General features: G+C 53.6%; 1 protein-coding gene across 3 annotated transcripts in view; it reads left to right on the top strand.

The window, feature by feature from the left end:
- The first annotated feature begins 6,947 nt into the window (after positions 1–6,947).
- Positions 6,948–18,178, top strand: part of SRRM3 (serine/arginine repetitive matrix 3) — a 175,553-nt gene continuing 164,322 nt past the window's right edge. For 2 of the 3 annotated variants that reach the window (XM_038375813.2, XM_043499447.1), the window contains exon 1: positions 6,948–7,042. The gene's annotated coding sequence lies outside the window, so the exon portion shown is untranslated. The remainder of the gene's footprint in view (positions 7,043–18,178) is intronic. The other variant, XM_043499448.1, reaches the window with a different exon arrangement.

Below are 18,178 nucleotides of genomic sequence, written 5' to 3'. Positions count from 1 at the left end.
GTCCTGCAGGAAGCTGTTCCAAGGGTGAATTACCCTCACTGTTAAAAATTTGCACCTGAATTTAGCTAGCTTCAGCTTTTATCATTGGTAGACTAGACTCCCCCATCTCTCTTTGGGAGACAGCAGTGTCTAGAGGTTAGCGCATGGGGCTGGCAGACCAAGGTTTGGGGGTCTTATTCCTGGCCTTGCTGTGTGAACTTAGGGGAGACGCTTCAGCCCTCCTGTGCCTCAGTCTCCTCGCCTGCAAAATGGAGTTAAAATGCCTAACTTAGCTCACGGGGGTGCTAGGGGCTTAATGAGTTAAGGGGTAGAATTCACCCCTGTGCAAAGAGCCAGCACAAGTGTTATGCAATTAAGTCCTAGCTGGACGATTTAAATGGGGCACAATTCTTGTGCTAGTTGCTTGGCACCCGAGTGTCTGGGAAGTGCTTTGAGATCCCCAGCTGGCAGGGACGGTAGAACTGCAAGGTAAGTGTTATTGTAATGAGGCTCCTTTGTGCTGGGCCCTGGCGCCAGGCCGCTTTTGTAGCTGGGCATGTTCTTACTCACCCTGGATCTTGGGTTCTGCAGGCCATTCCAGGGCAGCCTCCAGCGCATTATAGAGCACCCTCACTCCAACAGGAGGCGCTGGTAGCAGGGGGTACGATCAAGATCAAGCTCTGGCCCGCCATTCTGAGGAGAAGACGAGACATCTGTCCCTGGAGCAGGAATCAAAGCACCCTCTGACCCAGGACCCGACATAGGGGCATCTTGGCTTGTTCGGTTCCGGGCTTTCCAGTCCCCTGGGGCTCCAGCTCCAAGAACCCTGCTTTGAGTGACGAAGCAACACCCCCCCACCCCCAGCATCTCCTCGTTTAGTGAGCTCCATCTTGCTGCGCCTGTACTAACTTCCTGTTAGTACAAGTGTGCAAATGCTGGGTGCAGTGTGCTGACCACAGGGGCCATACCCAGGCCAACGAGGGGTTAATCTCAGCGGAGCTGCCCCCACGGGCCACAGAGCCTGATCCAAGCCCAAGGGGGTTAATGGGAATCTTTCCATTGATTTACAAGGGCTTTGGCTCAGACCCCGTAAATCTAGCTGCTCCGGACACCTCTGGGCAAGAGGAGCTCCATTGCCAGGGCCTTGGACTCATGGGGCAGTAGGTATCGTAGGCCAGGGGGAGGCTGTGCCTCCCCAAACAGCCCGGTGTGGCTCTGCCCCCAGGCCCCTCCTGCCAGGTCCCCTTTCCCTGTGTTGTGGCCCTGGCCCTGGGGGCGCTAGCCGGCAGCCACGGTGGGGGGGCGCTGGGCTCCGGCAGGGGGGGCGCTCGGGCAGAAGAGGCAGGGCTAGGGGCTCGCCTGCCCCAGCCGGCAATTCACGCGCTGCCCATGCTTGTGAGCTGCAGGGTGGAAAGTCTTCTCCTTACTTTCTGGTTATAAACCAGTGGTTTCCCCCCCTTTCCTGGCTGGAGCCCGACTGGGGTGCACTGAGATGGGAGCCTCCCCACACACCCTCACCCCAGGCCGTGGGCTTTGTTCTGTCGGTTTTCCCTCTCCTCTCTTCTGTGTGGTCCCTCCCCATCCCCCTGCTCCCCTGAAGGCGGCTGGGAGTGCAGGGGTCCAGGCTGAGACGAGGGCCCCGAAAGCAGAGGCAAGAGGTTCAGGTCATAAGAGCAGCCCCTCCCCCCGCGCTAAGGGGCAGGTGTGTGGAGAGGGTGGATCTGGGCTTCTGCAGCTCTCCCTGCCCATCCTGATCTTCCCCAATACCCACTGCCCCCCTGAGCTAGTCTGAGCCATTGCCAAGCTCCCGGTAGCCTGACCCAGGAATGAAGAACAGGAAGGGAACTCAGGCTTGCATCAGCTGCAGATGTGCAGGCTCTTCCATCTCGCGTAGCCTCTCTTCGTCCCTCACTTGGGCGGCCTACAGGCCCACGTGGCATTCCAGCGCCCTGCGGCCGACCTCTCCCTGCCGCGGCTGGCATTTCGCTAGCAGATCCTGCTGCGTGTCTCAGCACAGATGTACTGGATCAATGCGAAAGATCGGCCAGGCTGCCGATTTCATTGACGCTGGCGCTTGCGGCTGCTGGGAGAGACGGGCACTGCCTGGGAAGAACACTGACCCTCCGGTGGGTTAGTTCCGCTTATGTTTGCCCTGGAAGGGGTGGGGGATTGTAGCTTGTCCATTTCTTGCCTGGGCTGGAGGCTTGTATCCCCAGATGCAGGCCCCCCCCCCCCCGATCTGTGTCTTGCCTCAGCCCATCCTTCCCCTGGGCCTCACTCTAACTGCTAAATAAACTAAAATAGCATTTGGACACGTGTGTGTGTGTGTGTGTGTCTTCCCGTCTCCATGTGCACGTCCCAGGGTGCTGCATGTGTACAAGAAGAACATCAATAACACTTAGTGCTGATACAGCCTCGGCTGCATCCCAGAAAGTCATTATTGTTGCTACAGGCCAAATTGAACCAAATGGCCTGGAGTTTTGATTGGAACAAGGGGTATGGGGGGAGAGAGAGAACTTTGCTTGGTGAATACCAACTGGGAAGATGCTTTCCTCTCCAGCCCTGCTCGCCTGGGTTGCTTTGAGCCTAATTAAGCCTGGTGTAACTCAGTGAAATTACAGCAGCGCTGAATTTGACCCTTTGTCTTTTAGAATTGGTTGATTTTCATTGTATGAAATTTCTGTAGTTAATCCAATCTCTTTTGGGAGCCTGGGGGGAAAATCTTGCCCAATCCCAGGGCAAGATTAAGGCACAAGCACTATAAACTCAGACCCAAAGTTCCAGCGCCTGGAGTCACGTGATGAAATCAGACTCTCAGCTCTCTCTTTTTTAAAATCACTATTTCTAGCCTTCGTAGATGCAAAGAAAAGTTTTTGAAAACAGGACACATGTAGCTGATGCCTGCCTGATCTGTAGAGAGCCTGAAACAATAGCTCAGAGAGATGTGAACTTTCCCCTTCATCTGAATGCTGAAACCTGTTGCAAACTTGCCATAAAGGATTAGGTCTTTGGGCTGGATCCAGCCATTGTGATGGCTTGGCATTGCTCTCTGGTTGGGAGAACCCCTGGGTTGCATACAGCTGGGGAAAAAGTGGGAGGGAGATGGCAAGTTGATGAGGCCGACGTATACAGAAAGTGGGGCTGAGAAGGCCGGGGCTGCAGGGGAGAAAGCTCTTGCACGGACTGTGGTGAAGCAGAGACGGGTACTAAGGGCCAGCTCCGTGGTATTGCCATGACCCCTTCGAAACGCTGTAAAGCTGATGGATCTCATTCCTTGGGGATCCCCTATTGTGAGGAACTCTCCAGCTGGTGCAGGGCCAATGTGTCTAGCTCTGTGCCACTCCCTTGTCGCCACTTCCCATGGGGGATGTGTTGGGGGCATGATCAGGAGAAGGGGGTGTAGCCAGAACACCACTTCAACAATCCTTGGCTGGAGAATGGCTCTTTAGAGGCTGGTTTCAGAGTAGCAGCCGTGTTAGTCTGTATCCGCAAAAAGAAGGGGAGGACTTGTGGGACCTTAGAGGCAAATGTATTTGAGCATAAGCTTTCGAGAGCTACAGTTCACAGGCTGTGGTTTGATTAATTTAGAGTAATCCTGAGGTTGCTCTAAGTTACATCAGGTGTCAAACCAGCCTGTGGCAGCCCTAGGCATCGGGGGGGGCACAGGATTGAGCCCTAATACTTTGCCCTCCTCTGGCACCATCCAGCCGGGGATCTCAAGGGCAATGGTAATGAATTAAGCCTCACTACTGCCCTTTGTTTAGTATCGGTATCTTCATTGTACACATGGGGAAACTGAGGCACAGAAAGGGGTGGTGATTTCCTGGCATCACAGTAGAGCCAGTGACAGAGCTAGGAGTAGAATCCAGGTCTCTTGACAGCCAGTCACATGCTTGGGGGCACAGGCTTGCAGTTCCTTAATAGCCGGGACCGGGAAGTAATGTCTGTGTTTTCTCATCCTGAACAATCGCATTACCTCCCTGGATTAAGTTTTTAAAAACGTGATCCCTTACTGTCATCCATGCCTTTGAATTGGGGATCCCGTGGCACCTCGTTAGCCAGTGTAATCAGTTATTTTCACAGCCCTGGCAGGGGTGAAATTCAGGCATAAGCTGGCTCTTATTGGTGGACAGGCAGGAGGGCACCGGGGCAGCCCCAGCCCCAGCGTCCCTGAGGTTAAAGAGAGAGCTTTGGCCCATCCATTGATCAGCTTCTTGTGGTAGCTTCTTTCAGGCTTGGCTTGTTCTAGGACTAAGGGCACCAGGCTTCAGGCCTGTATCGTGAATTTCCATAAAGCATTCTAGGCTGCATGGATGTTTTTAGCACTCCTGTTCCTGTAGTGTCTAGGTGCCAGAGCCCTACTGTGCTAAATGCTGTACAAACACCTAGTAAGTGCCAATGCCTGCTCCAAATTGGTCGCTATCGAAGGTAGTTACGTGGTCCCTGCTACCACAGAATCTGAACACTTCCTAATCTTCAGCGTATTCAGCCCAGCCACACCCGGTCAGATAAGGGAGTGAGGCAATAGCCCAGAACTTCAAAGGTTAAGCTCAACAGGAGTTACGGAACTTTGGAGATCTGAGCCTAAGTGACTTGACCAAGGTCACAGAGGGAGACTGTGGCAGAGCAAGGAAGTGTAACCAGATCTTCCACATCCCAGGCTAGTCCCATCCTTCCTTTCTGCATTATATAAAGGGATGTATTTGGTGCTGCTGGAATTGTTTGTGTGGTTTAGTGGTTCACATCCAGACAAATGGAACAGAAGAATCTCCTGTGCGTATCCGATTCATTAAATGAATTTGTTCCACCACTGCCACTGACTTCCAGTGTGACTTTTGGCAAGTCCCAAAAGGCCAAAGTTTTCCAAAATGATTCGTGATTTTTGGGTGCTCCGATTTTTGGGGCACCCAACCTGAGAAATTGCCAGAGGGCAGGTGTTTAGCACTTTCTGAAAGCCAGACCCCGTCAGATGGCTCATGTGGAGCACCCAAAATCACCAGTCACTTTGGAAATTCTTGGCCTGCATCTCTCTCTCTCTGTCTCCGTTCTCTAGCTATAAAATGGCTCTTGCCTTGTTAGATTGTAATCTCTTCAGGGCAGGCTCTGTCTAGTACTGTGTGTATGTACAGTGTCTAGCACGGTGTGGTCCTAAATCTTGGTTGAGTCTCTTGGTACTACCATCAAACCATACTTTTACTACTACTCCTAATTCTAGCCAAGGGGCCAGATTGTCAGCAGGTTTAAACTGAAGTCGATGCTTTACACCAGCTGAGGATTGGCCCAGTGAATTTAGTGGGAGGGATGTTTTGAAAATAACCAATCTGAAGGGACTAGAGAACACTTGCAGAAAAGCGAATTATGGGCTTGCAGTTGTGAGCGTTCACACCAGGGAACTGAAACGTGCCACCAGAATGTCATGTGCCAGCCAAACAGCTGGGAGTTTGCATGCTTGCAGCTCGCTGCTCACAAACAAGCTACCAACTGGGAGTTGTTCACAGGAATGATAGAGCAAATCATTTCAAATAACCAGTGGATGCTGGGAAATGTTGATTTGTTTGTGACCGGGAGGAGGCAAAAACCCATCCTCATGCCTTGCTCTTTTCTGGATGCCTGGCTTCCACCACCAGCACTGCCACTGACTAGCCAAGTGACATTTTTTTAAATTACTATTTTTATTGCGGTAGCACCATCATAGATCAGAGCCCATTGTACTGGGTGCGATACAGAAACAGGGCAAAAACACGATTCCTGCTCTGAGCATTTTATAATCTATGTCCAAAACCCCCCCAAAAAAGACCTTGTTATGATCAGATGTGCGTCAACTTCCTCCTCTACGAATGAGGGCAACAGAGCTTTCCTTACCACACTGGTGGCTTTATTCTGGAAAGTGCTTTGAGATCCTCAGATCAACAGCGCTATGGCAGGGAAGTGCAAAGTAGTATTATATTTATTTGTATAACTTGCCCCTGGGGGCCCCAGTTACGGCGCAGGACCCCCACTGTGGTAGGTCCTGTACAAGTGCCAAACAAAGAGATGGTCCCTGCCCCGAGGGTTGTTAACCTCCTAAATACAAGGATCTGCATCTCTTCTGCAACCACTAAATCAGGATTTGAACCTGCAACCATTTGCAGACAAAATACAGCACTGTCTGCTGCTCCCCCCAAGCCCCTGCACCATTATTATAGCATGTCTTTATCTTGGGTTAGCCCTGAAAAACATTTAGCACCCTGTTTTCTCTCTTGGAGCTCGTGGGCATTTAGTGGGATCTCTTCATTTTGATTGCCCGCCAGGGGCCGATTTATGGCACTGTCGCATACAAGCCTCCGCCTCTGGAAACCGCTCTCTCTCATTTCTGTTCCTCGGATCTTCTTTTCCTTCAGTCTCACTTTTCTGCCCTAAAACACTCCCTGCACCGCAGTCTTCCTCGCAGCCTTCCCTGCAAAGTCAGGTGCAGCCAGTGACACGCTTTGTAAAAACTGGTTTCAGAGTAGCAGTCGTGTTAGTCTGTATTTGCAAAAAGAAAAGGAGGACTTGTGGCACCTTAGAGACTAACAAATGTATTTGAGCATAAGCTTTTGTGAGCTACAGCTGCTCACAAAAGCTTGTGCTCAAATGCATTCTGTAGCTCACGAAAGCTTATGCTCAAATACATGTGTTAGTCTCTAAGGTGCCACAAATCCTCCTTTTCTTTTTGCAAAAACTGATTGTGTGTGTGGGTGTGGGTGTGTGCGTGGGGGGGGGGGAATCCTGTTTTGCTGCATCAGCCCCTCCTGGGCTCCAGGTGGCCCTGTGGCAGAGGATGTGGTGAGCAGGCGACTGTCTTGCGTGAGGACGGGAGGCCTGCTCAGTGGTGCTGAGCTGTCCAACATTTCAGCATTGCATTGAGCACCGGCTGCAAAAGGGATTCAGGGGCAGGGTGCTGGAAAGAGCAGGGGCGAGGCAGGGGAGAGCCCTGCGGGGGGGCAGGTGGGACGGAGGGAGAGGAATCCAGAGGGCTCCAGGAGGAAGGCCAGCAGGAGAAGAGAGACGAGCACAGGCCAGCCACGCAGGATTCCCTGGCAAGGTAAGGCAGGCGGGGCCCACAGGCTGGAGCAGAGGGGCGCGTGGGGATGGATGCTGCAAAAGCCTTGCTTGGAGCAGAGCCACGGCCGTGGTGGTGGCTGGGGGGAGGGGGGATGTATTTTTGGCTGCAATCCCATCTGTTGTGTATTTGTAAGGGCATGTGTTTTTCTTTCCTCTTTCCGATGGAGCAGTCAGTGTAGGTGAGGCAGGGGGAGGAGGCCGTTGTTCTGTCTCCGAGGAGTCCTGGGGAAAGGGGGCCAGGTGTTCGGATTAACAATATTTCCCCGTGTGCGGGGGTTTGCGGGTCTTCCGTTGCATCAATGGGCTGATTTGAGGCTGCTGAGGTTTGCTGGGTCCAGAGGGGGAAGAGATCACCTTCGCTGCTGGATAAAGGCTGAGATGCCAGCCAGGAGAGGCACACGCTCCGGAGAGAGAGAGACTCCCATTTCTAACTAGAGCAGTTTTACAGTTTCCCCTTCGCAGCATGGCCGGGAGAGAAGGACATCCAGCTCTTCTCCTTGAATGGATATACCAAAGAAAACAAGGTTGCCCATGGGCAGGGATGGAATGGCTCTGGCGCCCGGGGACCAGGTCATTCCCCTGCCAAGAAAGAGAAGGGTTGCTAAGCCCAGGGTTGCTAATAGTCCCCACTCACCCTAGGTGGTGTTTAAACCCCAGCAGCTTCGGAGGAGCATGTTACCCTCGAATGTGATTCTCTCACCCGGTGAAAGAGTTTAGAGTAATGCCAGCAGCTCTTCTAAAAACCAAGAGGGATGGGCAAGGAGCAGTGATGGGCAGGGAGATGCAGGTAAGAGGGGCCTACTGTCGTCTTAGTGGTGTCTTGCTCTTCTGTTTCCTTGGAGCTAGGGAATTGGACTCTAATTGCCTTTGTGTGCTGCACTCCAATTTAATTGGTGGGAGGGCTGGAGCAGTGCGGGTGGCTAAGAGGAAGTTTAACAAATTTCAGGTTGGCGTGTGATCTTTCATTAAATAATTCATCCTGGAGCAGGGAGGGGCCTGAAATTTTCTTAGGAAATCTTGGGTGGCAGATTGACTTTTTTTTTGTGGTTTTTAAAATTTGCACAGCGAATGGTTTCTCTCTAAAATAACGTGGTCTGAGTGTTTTGGGTTTACAGAATTGGGCTTTGAGACAGCTACCGCAGCACAGTTTACTTCAGTGAGGAATAGTTAGAGATTATCCTGCAAATATATTGAGACACATAGACCATGGCAACATATAGTCGTACAGTAACAATACAGTAGAAATTCCATACAGATATTTGTGTGCCACTGTTTGGGGAATGAGCGTTAGATGATAGAACTGTGTGTGTGTGTGTGTGTGTGTGTGTGTGTGTGTACACATACGTATGTAGGTATATAATGTGAACGAACTCTCTCTCTCACACACACACACACACACACACACACACACACACACACACACACACGTTCTGAGATCTAGGTTTTCCTCTCCTTGCTTTGGAAGATTGCTCCTTGGCAGGGTACCACGTCTGACATAGTAAGATCCAGACCTGTCCTGTGCTTGGCCTTTGCACTGACTGCTGAGGCTAGCAATAGCATCCTAGAAATGCACAGAACACCATAGCCAGCCAGCCTGAAGCCCCACGCTGTGCTCTTTGGCTTATGCGTAACTAGTGACAGTCAGCTGGCCAGAGGGCTCCTCTGCGTGCCATCCAGACTTCCCTTTGGATGTGTTGCTGTAACAGTAGTCCCCTGGCATCTGAAAATGGGTGCGTTCTGAGCTCCTTCTGAGCCCTGACTGTTGTGTGTGCCAAGGGCCGTGACCCGAAGTATCAGGGATTGTAATCTGCCCGTTTCCCCTTGTTCCGGGCTGCACGTTTCCATCCTTCCTCTTCCTAATCACACGATCTGTCCCATACGTGCAGACAACTTACATATGTGCACACCTTGACATGTACGCACACCCTCCCTCACTCTCCCACGATCTCACTGCCAGCACCTGCTTTGAACGACCCTTCTGCTCCGCCTTGCAGCTGGGAGCCCTTGGAAGTTCCCCTAGAGTGGCAGGGGAGCTGCTGAGCTAGCTTTGAAGGAAGCAAAGGATAAATGCAAGATGTTTCTTTTCATAGACTCAGAGCATCCCCAGCCAGAGATGGGAGGGTCATGCCCCTTGTTCTCCTAAGGGAAAATGCTTCACCTTCCCAGAGGAGCCACCGGATCAGCTGCCCCCCAGACGGCTCCTCCATTGAGGAGGGTGCAAATGAGAACTCTACTCTAGAGAAAGCCAGGTGCCCTTGTAAGTCCAGGGCTTCCGTGCAGACTCTCCTATCTCGGGCAGAGAGTGGCTGGGCATGCTCGGAATCTATGGAAAGAAGCAACGTCTCGCAGATTTCCTTCGCGTCCCTGCACGACTAGCTGGAACGACCTCTGTGGCTTCCGAGAGGGGCTTATTTACGGTGGTTGTGACTGTGAGGGAGAGACCGTGGGGCTTTTTAAAGCAAAGTTTACACCAATCCGCCCATCCTTAAAAGGACATTTCCTCTTTGTACGTTTCTTGCTCTGTGCCATGGGAGAAGTGGCGGAGTTCCAGACAGGCTGCTTTTCAGAAAGAGACACCGCACATTACCAGGCTCAGTGGCTGTGAGCTCTGGCTGGGGCTGCGCGGGTGACACTCTGTGACCAGAGTAATCCCTTCCGGTGTTAAAATCTATGATCAGTGACCCTCTGAGCTGCCGCTGGACCATAACACACTGTCTGTCTAGTCCTATAACATGCATTCTGCTGCACCAGACCAGACGAATGAGCCATCTTGTTTGGTGTCCGGCCTTTTGCCAGCCTATAACCATGTTGATCTAGTCCCATGTCCTGCCTCGTGCCAGAATGGAGTAGACCCATGACCCCCCTAGTCAGAGCCGTCCTTCTGGCCTGCCTGATGCAGGAGGTGGGATGAGATGATCACAATGGTCCCTTGAAACCTATGATTTTACTTTGCTTCCTTCCAGGTGGGAAGACAGCAGTGGTCTGTGTAGTCTGCTCCCCTGGCTCACGGAGCTTAGCTCAGTCACCTCCTGCGCCCTTCTTCTGAGAGCAACCAGTGCTCCGTTTGCCTCAGCAGCACCCTGGGAGTTGCACAGATTAATCAGAGGGTGAAGGAGCATTTTCCTTCTTGCTGCTTTTGAATTTGCTGCCTTTATGTGGAAGGCACTGCTTCCTCTTTCTTGGTTTCTGGGAAGTGGGAGAGTAGCTCCCCTTTTAAGCTGGACAGTAACATGTTTCCCTTATCCTCCTGTTCCATGGGGCAAATATTGATTCCTGAGCACCACCACCCCTCAGGCCTGTGCTTTCAGGGCGGGAGTAACAGGCCTGTTTTTGCTATGACATGGCACCTTTCAGGCCCGAACACCCCTGCATCTGTTCTCATCTGGGAAGTTAGTTTTGATTGTGTGTACGCGCTGCAGAAGTAGGGACCGTGGTTGATGGTGTGATATTTGGCAGCAGTGGCTTTTAGGACAAGTTAGTTGGTTGTATGGGAACATGGCTTCGCGGTCGGTTACTGCGGTTTCTGATTTGTATTTGCAGTAGCATCTAAAACCCCCAACCCAGGGCCCCTTTGTGGTAGGTGCTGTTCAGACAAATGACAGCAGACAGTCCCATGACCCCAATTGCTCACACCCTTCGTGTCAGCCAAGGCATGGCAAATGGACGAAACAGACGAAGGGGCTGAGGGTGGGTTGAGAAGATGAGACCCAGAAATCCAACCGAGCTTAGCAGGATAGCAGAAGTCCCAGCTTACCACTTGCATACCCTGGGCCAAATGGGAGTGAGGCATGGACACATGACAGAGGTGGGTTTTAAGGGGCCTACTGAGTATTGACAGGAGCCTTTGCTATGCATGGGGAGGGTGGCATGGGACAGCATTGGAGGAGAAGTGCCTAGGTAGGCAATTGAGGCCACCGGCAGATAGGGGTTGATGGCTTGATAGGTTACTGACATATGACTTGCCGCATGTCCCACAATGGGTCAGGAATAGAACTCAGCCCCTGCTCTAACCACAAGCCCATACTAACCCCCCCCCCCACCGCCCCACCCAAACCACAAACTCTGCAAGAAGGTGTTATAAGGCACAAGTGGGTCTTGGACTTAAGATGAAAATGAGAATATATAGCACTTATCCATTGATTTATTCTCAACATCAGCTAATCCTCTCAGCGAGGTAGGTGTGCAAATGTTACAGTCCAGAGTGTACTGATGGGGAAACTGAGGCAGGGTGGGCATTAATGCAGTATTTTCAAAGGTGACCGTAATGGAAGGGAGTCTCCATTTTTGGGTGCCCAACTTGAGACACCGATTTTTCAGAAGCATTGAGCAGCTACCACTCTGACTGAAGGCAAGGAGAAGCCATTTCTTTCATGTAACCCCCAAGGCCACCATCTCAGTTAACCAATGGAACAACTCGCCAAGGGCCGGGGTGGATTCTCCATCACTGGCAACTGCTAAATCTAGGTGTTTTTTCTAAAATGTCTGCTCTAGTTGACCGGAATTCTCCTGGGGCCCTTTTCTGGCCTGGGTTATACAGGAGGTCAGATGAGATGATCACAGTGGTCCCGCCTTGGAATCTACGAGTCAGAGCCTTTTAAGTCCTAGCCCTCTGGGCTAACCCTGCCCCAATGCTCACTACTCCAGTGGCATTGTGCTACTGTCCCCGGGGGGAGGGTCTCTGAAGTTCCTTGCTCGGTCCCCAGTTCAAGGCAGCCCTTAAGCACGTGCCAGGCTGCCCTGATGGGGGATGCTTTCCTGAATTGGCCTCTGTGCTGTCCAAACCTCCAAATAAAAACCTGACTATGAACCATGTGTGTCAAAAGCTGCAGGGTTAGGAGCTCTCTCCTATTTAATAGGAAGGATAATCTGTCTAAGGTGTGTATCTGGCCTCCATCGCCCCAGCATCTGAGCAGCTCACAACATTTAATGTATCGATGCTGCCAACACCCCGGGGGGAGGGTAGTGATGTTATCCCCATTTTAGAGGTGGTAAACTGAGGTGCCCTAGCCACGAGCCCATCCTTCACCTCTTCTTTGGGGCTCAGGTGTTTCTGCGCTTGGCAGAACTTTCCTGGGGTTGGCTGCCATTCTAAACCAATGTGGGGCTTGGCAGGGCCGTGGAGATCCTGCTGGGACGTCCGATGGTACGAACCAGGGTTCCCCCGCCCCTGCACACATATCCCATCCCACCCCTCTCTTGACAGGGGGCACGTAAAGTTGTAGAATGTCATCAGCCCAGGAATAGCCGCCCCTGTTCTGTAACCCTAATCGATGGGAATCGCTGGCAGAGGGTGGGGAGCTGCCTGCGGGGTGGGGGCAGGGGAGGAGAGCATTTCGCCGGGGTTGGGGGTGGTTCAGCCCCAAGCCTGTTCTGACACAGACCCGAGCGCATCACGGTGAGGAGTTTGTCCCTTGTCGGAGGAGAACCCGGAAAGTTGAGGGAGGGAGAGCAATCATCAGCCTCTACAGAAATGCTCGGCTTCAAGAGACCCGCAAGGTTATTCCTCCTGGGTCCCAGCTCTTTTCGCCAGCAGGTGGAATTTGTTGCAGCAATTTCTCTTCTGCCCTGGCAGTACGTGAGTGCACGGCCGGGGGGCGTTTGTGTGCCCTGGCAGTGCCTGCTGCCGCTGAGGGACTGATCCCCAGCTGCCGAGCTTGGAAATCCCCCAGGCGGGAGGGGTTCGGCTCCCTGGGGCAGATCTCTTCCTTTAACACAACATGGGAATGAAGCATGGCGGAAGGGAGCTTGCTGGCTGTCGCCGGAGACTGCAGGCCTCTTGTTGGCCGTGGAACAGGCCCACCATGGGCAGGAATGGCAATGATGCTGTGCAGGGGGAGAAAGAAAGGTCCAGTGGTTAAAGCGCTAGCCTGGCCCTCTGGTAGACCTGGGTTTGCTTCCTGCTGTGACCCAAACTCCCTGCCTGACTCTGAGTAAGTCACCGAGTGCCTCAGTTCCCTGTCTGTGAAATGGGGTTAATAGCCGTGCCTGCAGCGAGGATAAACACGCGAACGGCTGGATGGTGCTGCAGCGGTGAGGGACGCTCTAAGTAGACAGGCAGCAGTTCCCCAACCATGCCTCGCGAGAAGGAAGCTTGTTCTTGGGGGTCTAGTCACCCCTTGAAGGGGGACCAATAGCAGAGATGGATTCTGCCGCTGGAGACCCCCCACCTCATTCACAGAGGCTGCTGAATGACTGCCAGCAGCCCATGAGGCCTTGTGATCATTGATGATCTGCCCTGGATTTGAGCTATTGACCTAGAGGTGAAAGGGTCTCTGTTCCCTCCCACAACCTCTGCAGCCTTCAGAGCCCTCACACGGCTCCCCTGGGGCCCAGCACTCCGGTTCAGGGGAATTAGCATCCCCAGTAAGCAGCTGCCTTTGCCGATTGTCAGCATTGCTCTGAAATGAGGCCCGGGTACAGTGGGTTTCACCCTGGCTCAGTGTCTGGCCAGCCAGGTGTTTCCCAGGGCTTGTTTGTACTGGGGCCTGCGTGCAAACCATGGAACAAGTCGAGGGCCAGAGGCGCTGCATGCTTCCAGCTGGAGTTGCTGGCCCTCTCTGCCACTGGCTCAATAATATATAGCACTTGGACCCCACAGTGCATCTCCCTGGTGCTTTGCTAATGTTCACACCGCTCTTCTGGGGGAGGCACAAGAGGGACGTGTGTATGTCACATCTGTACTACACCCATGTATGTACACCACGTGCATCTATTGGTCCCTGTCTGTGTGCACACCATATGCATGTCCAAGAGTGTGTGTTCATCACATGCATATGCGTGTTCTTGTGTGCGTCCAAGAACAGGTGTGAGGCGTTAGTCCAGTTCTCGAGGAGCTGATGTATTCGTCAAAGGAATTGCCCCATGGCTATTCTGCAGAGCTCAGGGCTGGTTTCCGCTAGGAACGTACTTCGGCATAGCTGTGTCCCTCGGGGGGTGTGAAAAATCCACAGGCTGACAGATGTAGCTGTTCTGACCTAACCCCCGGTGTGGATGGAGCTACGTTGACAGAAGAATTCTGCTGCCTTCCGGGGAGGTGGATTTAGTCTGCAGAAGAGAAGTGCGAGGGGGGATTTGATAGCAGCCTTCAACTACCTGAAGGGGGATTCTAAAGAGGATGGAGCTCGGCTGTTCTCAGTGGTGGCAGATGACAGAAGAAGGAGCAATGGTCTCAAGCTGCAGTGGGGAAGGTCTAGGTTGGATATCGGGAAACACTATTTCACTAGGAGGGTAGTGAAGCACTGGAATGGGTTCCCTAGAGGGGAGGTGGAATCTCCATCCTTAGAGATTTTTAAGGCCTGGCTTGACAAAGCCCTGGCTGGGATGAGTTAGTTGGAGTTGGTCCTGCTTTGAGCAGGGGGTTGGACTAGATGACCTCTGGAGGTCTCTTCCAACCCTAATATTCTATGCTTCTATGATTAAGTACAGCAGCGGGAGAAGCTCTCCCATCGCTGTGGTCGGGGTTGTCTGCGCTGGGGCGTTTTAAAGGTAGACATTGCCCCCGTGGTTTTATTACCGAGAAAAAGGTTCTTGGTGGATTGGAACCTGAAGCCTGGGTTTAAACTGAGCTGGTGAGAACGCTCAGCTAGGCCTTTGGGGTGGGAGGTTCCTCTGGCTTGGTGCACATTTGCCCAGTTAGAATAGTGGTGCGCTCACATGGCTGAGGGTACGCAGGGCTGGTTCCAGATGGTCACTATGGGGAGGGGTAGAAGAAGCCGTTCGTACTGACAGCTCTGAATGCAAGGGCCAGTCATTTTGCCATGGATAGTAACAACCGGGGTGCTTAGAGTGTTTGATGTCCCAGGCGCTCTGGAGAGAGTTGTCGCTGCGGGACATGAGGATGGGCCGGGAGACCATGGAAAGATCCTGCAGTAAGGACAGTGCCCGCTTGTGGTGTTTAGCGCTCAGAAGAGACCTGACCAATGCACACGCTCGCTGTGAAGTCCTTGATTCCAGTGCGGGGGAGATTGCCCGCTGCTCGTGCTGGCTGTGTCTGGCAGGCAGGAAGCCTGCCTCTCGGTTAGGAGAGCAAGTATGAGCTCCTCAGCTGGTGTAAATCTGCATGTCCCCCCTTAAGGCAAAGGAGCTTTGCGGAATCTGTCCCTGGTGCTACAACACCCACCTCTCAGTTCCTCCAAGCAACAAAAATGCAACTTTCCAGAAGGGGCTGAGGGGGTTTTGTTTGCACAGGATCATTTACTATTTCCTGTCCCTTCTTTGGCACTTGATGTATCCTCCAGCTAGCTGGGAGAGAGGCAAATCACACTGGGAGAGGAGGGGACTCAACATGCATGGTCCATGGCCCCAGGCAGGCAAGAGCAAAAGGGGAGAGAGAGGTGGGCGAATGAATCTGGGGGAAACATTCTGTGTTATGCCAGGCCCCTCCATCCCAGCTGTGTTGACACAGTTCATACCTGACTCGTGGCACTGCCCCATTCTCCCTAGCTCTGCCCTAATGCCTCTGTTCAGACTGTCAGCACCCCCTGCTGTTGCAGTCCTGCCCCCCCCCCATACAGCTGTGCGCATGCCTGTCTGTCCTATAGCCCCCCTGTGATTCCATAGCATTTAAGGCCAAAAGGGATCACTGGATCATCCAGGTCGTCTGCCATACACCACCCAGCACCCATACACTAAACCCAACAAAATCCATCCCTGGCCTTTCCCCAGCTCTGCCTGTGCTCCTCTATCCTGTCCCTCCCCCCGCCCCACTATCCCCTTCCTGGCATCTGTGGAGCAGAGATTCCTAGTTACGCTGAGCCAGGCTTTGAAACACAGTGATTTGGCAAGATGCATAAACAGGGATTGGATTGAGAGCCGCCAGCCTGCGATCCCCATGTAGCTGCTGGAACCAAGGTCTCTGCGGGTGAATGGCTAGTGTAAGGACCGGACAGTACTCTGGCAATAGGCACCTTGTTGCACTATGGGAAGGACCTGGGCCATGTGCCCCGGCATGATTCAAAGACTGGAACTTAGAAGAAGGTTTCTAACCACCAGAGGGGCGAGGCTCGGGAAGAGCTGCTCGGTAAGTGTTGTGGGGGAGATAACTGGATTTGTTTTAAGAGCGAGCTGGACAGATTTATGAGTGTGATTGTGTAATGGGTTTGCCTGTGAAGGTAGGAGGCAGCAGCTCTGAGGCTCGCTTCCTGTTTATCTTGCGTTCCTAAACCTCATGCTTTGTGGTTTCAACCAGCTCCTGGCAGGGATCCCCCTGCCCCAGTGTATTTTGGTTTGGGGGTTTTTTAAACTTTCTCTGAAGCGTCAGGGCTGGTCGTGGCTGGAGAGGGGGCATTGGGTGGGAGGGCTGGGCTGGCTGGTTCTTGCTCACATGTTCAGGGTCTAACTGGTCATCATGTCAGTTCCCCAAGTCAGATTGTTCGTGGAGCGGGGGGGATGTTCACCTTCTACTGTAGCGGGGCTAGGGGGGTGGGATTGCTGGGATTATCTGGTTCTGTCTCACTTAATTACCTGCCATTGTGGGAGCCGCAGGCACTGCTGCCCTCGGCCTGTCCTGTTCTCTGCCTGTGGCACATAAGTCTAGTTTCCTGGGGGCTGCGATACGTGGTCTCCCTCGGCTGTTGAGGTTCATGTGGGGGTGCCGGTGCGGTGGACTGTGCTATACAGGGGGGTCAAACCAGATCTGGCCTTAAACTCTGTGCCCCTCTGACTCTCACACCAGCTGAAGTGAAGCCGGGCAGGCCTGGCATGAGGGGGCGAGGAGCAGCCCACGCTGCCATGCACGCTGGTGTGATGCCAAAGGGAGAGGACAGGAGTGCAGGGACCACCTGCTCCCCGCACTCCTGTCATCTACCGACGTCGCATCCTTTGTGCGCACTCAGAGCCCCCCGGGTTGTCTGGACGAGCTCCCACCGAGGCTCGTAATGCAATTTAGCAAATCCGAGGTTAGGTTTGCGACGGGCCTCGCTCCCTTCCCGGACTGGCTTGGACAGGTGCGAGGGCCGTCGACTTGCTGGTAGTGCAGGCTGTGCGCTGCTGGGCCTCACCGGGGGCACCTGGGCCCATGGGAGCCGTGTGCGCCAGGGCTGGAGCGAGCCTGGGGAACAGCTCGGGGCTGAGAGGCGGCCCTGTTACCATGGCACCAGCAGCCTGTTTCCCGGGGCTTTTGTACGCGGCACAGGTGTGATTGCTCGCGGTCCTCGGAAAGGGGAGAGGGCCAAGGGTGGGAGGGGAGCTCTCCCTAGCTCACCTAGCTGCACACCTGGTCCCTCGTCCTGAGGGAGCCCCCACCCCACCCAACCCCGTTAGCCCTGTCCCATGGGAGGCCCCCATTACCCACATCCTGGGAGAGCCCCCCCACCTGACCCCGTTAGCCCTGTCCATGGGAGACCCCCCACTACCTACATCCTGGGGGAGTCCCCTACCTGACCCAGTTAATTCTGCCCTGAGGGGACCCCCCTATTACTCCTATCCTGAGGGGGTACGTTAGCCCTGTCTGGAGGGAACCTCTCCCCCTCTGCCCTAGTTTAGGCTTCACGAGTGAACATTTGTGCCATGTTGCCTGTTGTTCTCTGTCCTCTGAGTGGGTCCTGAGTCGCCCTCCTGTGAGATGATGGGCCAGGGGGTTCCTGGTTAGGTCGGAGCTCCCTTCTGCCCTGGAGGATGCTCTACAGAGACTTCCAGCCCCCTTCACCCACACCTCCCCTATCGAGCGTTACCCTTCCTCTTCCGGTCCCACCTAGAGGGCCCAGCCGAGACCGGGGCCCCGTTGTAAGTGGGCAGCAGGGAGTCTGGCGCCCCAGGTACAAAAGGCTCACGCCCCAAGCGCTCAGAAGCACAGAGGTATCCCTGACTGCCAGCCAAACAAGGCTTAGTCGGGGGGGGGGGGCTTTTCATATGATTGCAGTAGCCCCTACCAGGCTCCATTGTGCTAGGTGCTGCATGTACACTGAGCAAGATACCTCGCCCCACAGAACTCACAGTCTACACAGACAAAGGCTGGCGCATCATCCCCATTTCACAGATGGGGTGGGGAGCTGAGTCCAGAGCGAGTGACATGCCCAGGGTCGCACAGGGAATCTGGGGCAGGGCCAGGAATTGACCCCAGCTCTTCCTAGTGACAAGGCTGCACAGGGAGGCTCCCCCTGGGAGTGCGTGCTGTCCA

The sequence above is a fragment of the Dermochelys coriacea genome, chromosome 17 (assembly GCF_009764565.3).
Source record: "Dermochelys coriacea isolate rDerCor1 chromosome 17, rDerCor1.pri.v4, whole genome shotgun sequence".
NCBI lineage: Eukaryota > Metazoa > Chordata > Testudines > Dermochelyidae > Dermochelys > Dermochelys coriacea.
The sequence above is the reverse complement of the archived record's forward strand: the minus strand, read 5'-3'. Positions and strand labels throughout refer to the sequence as shown.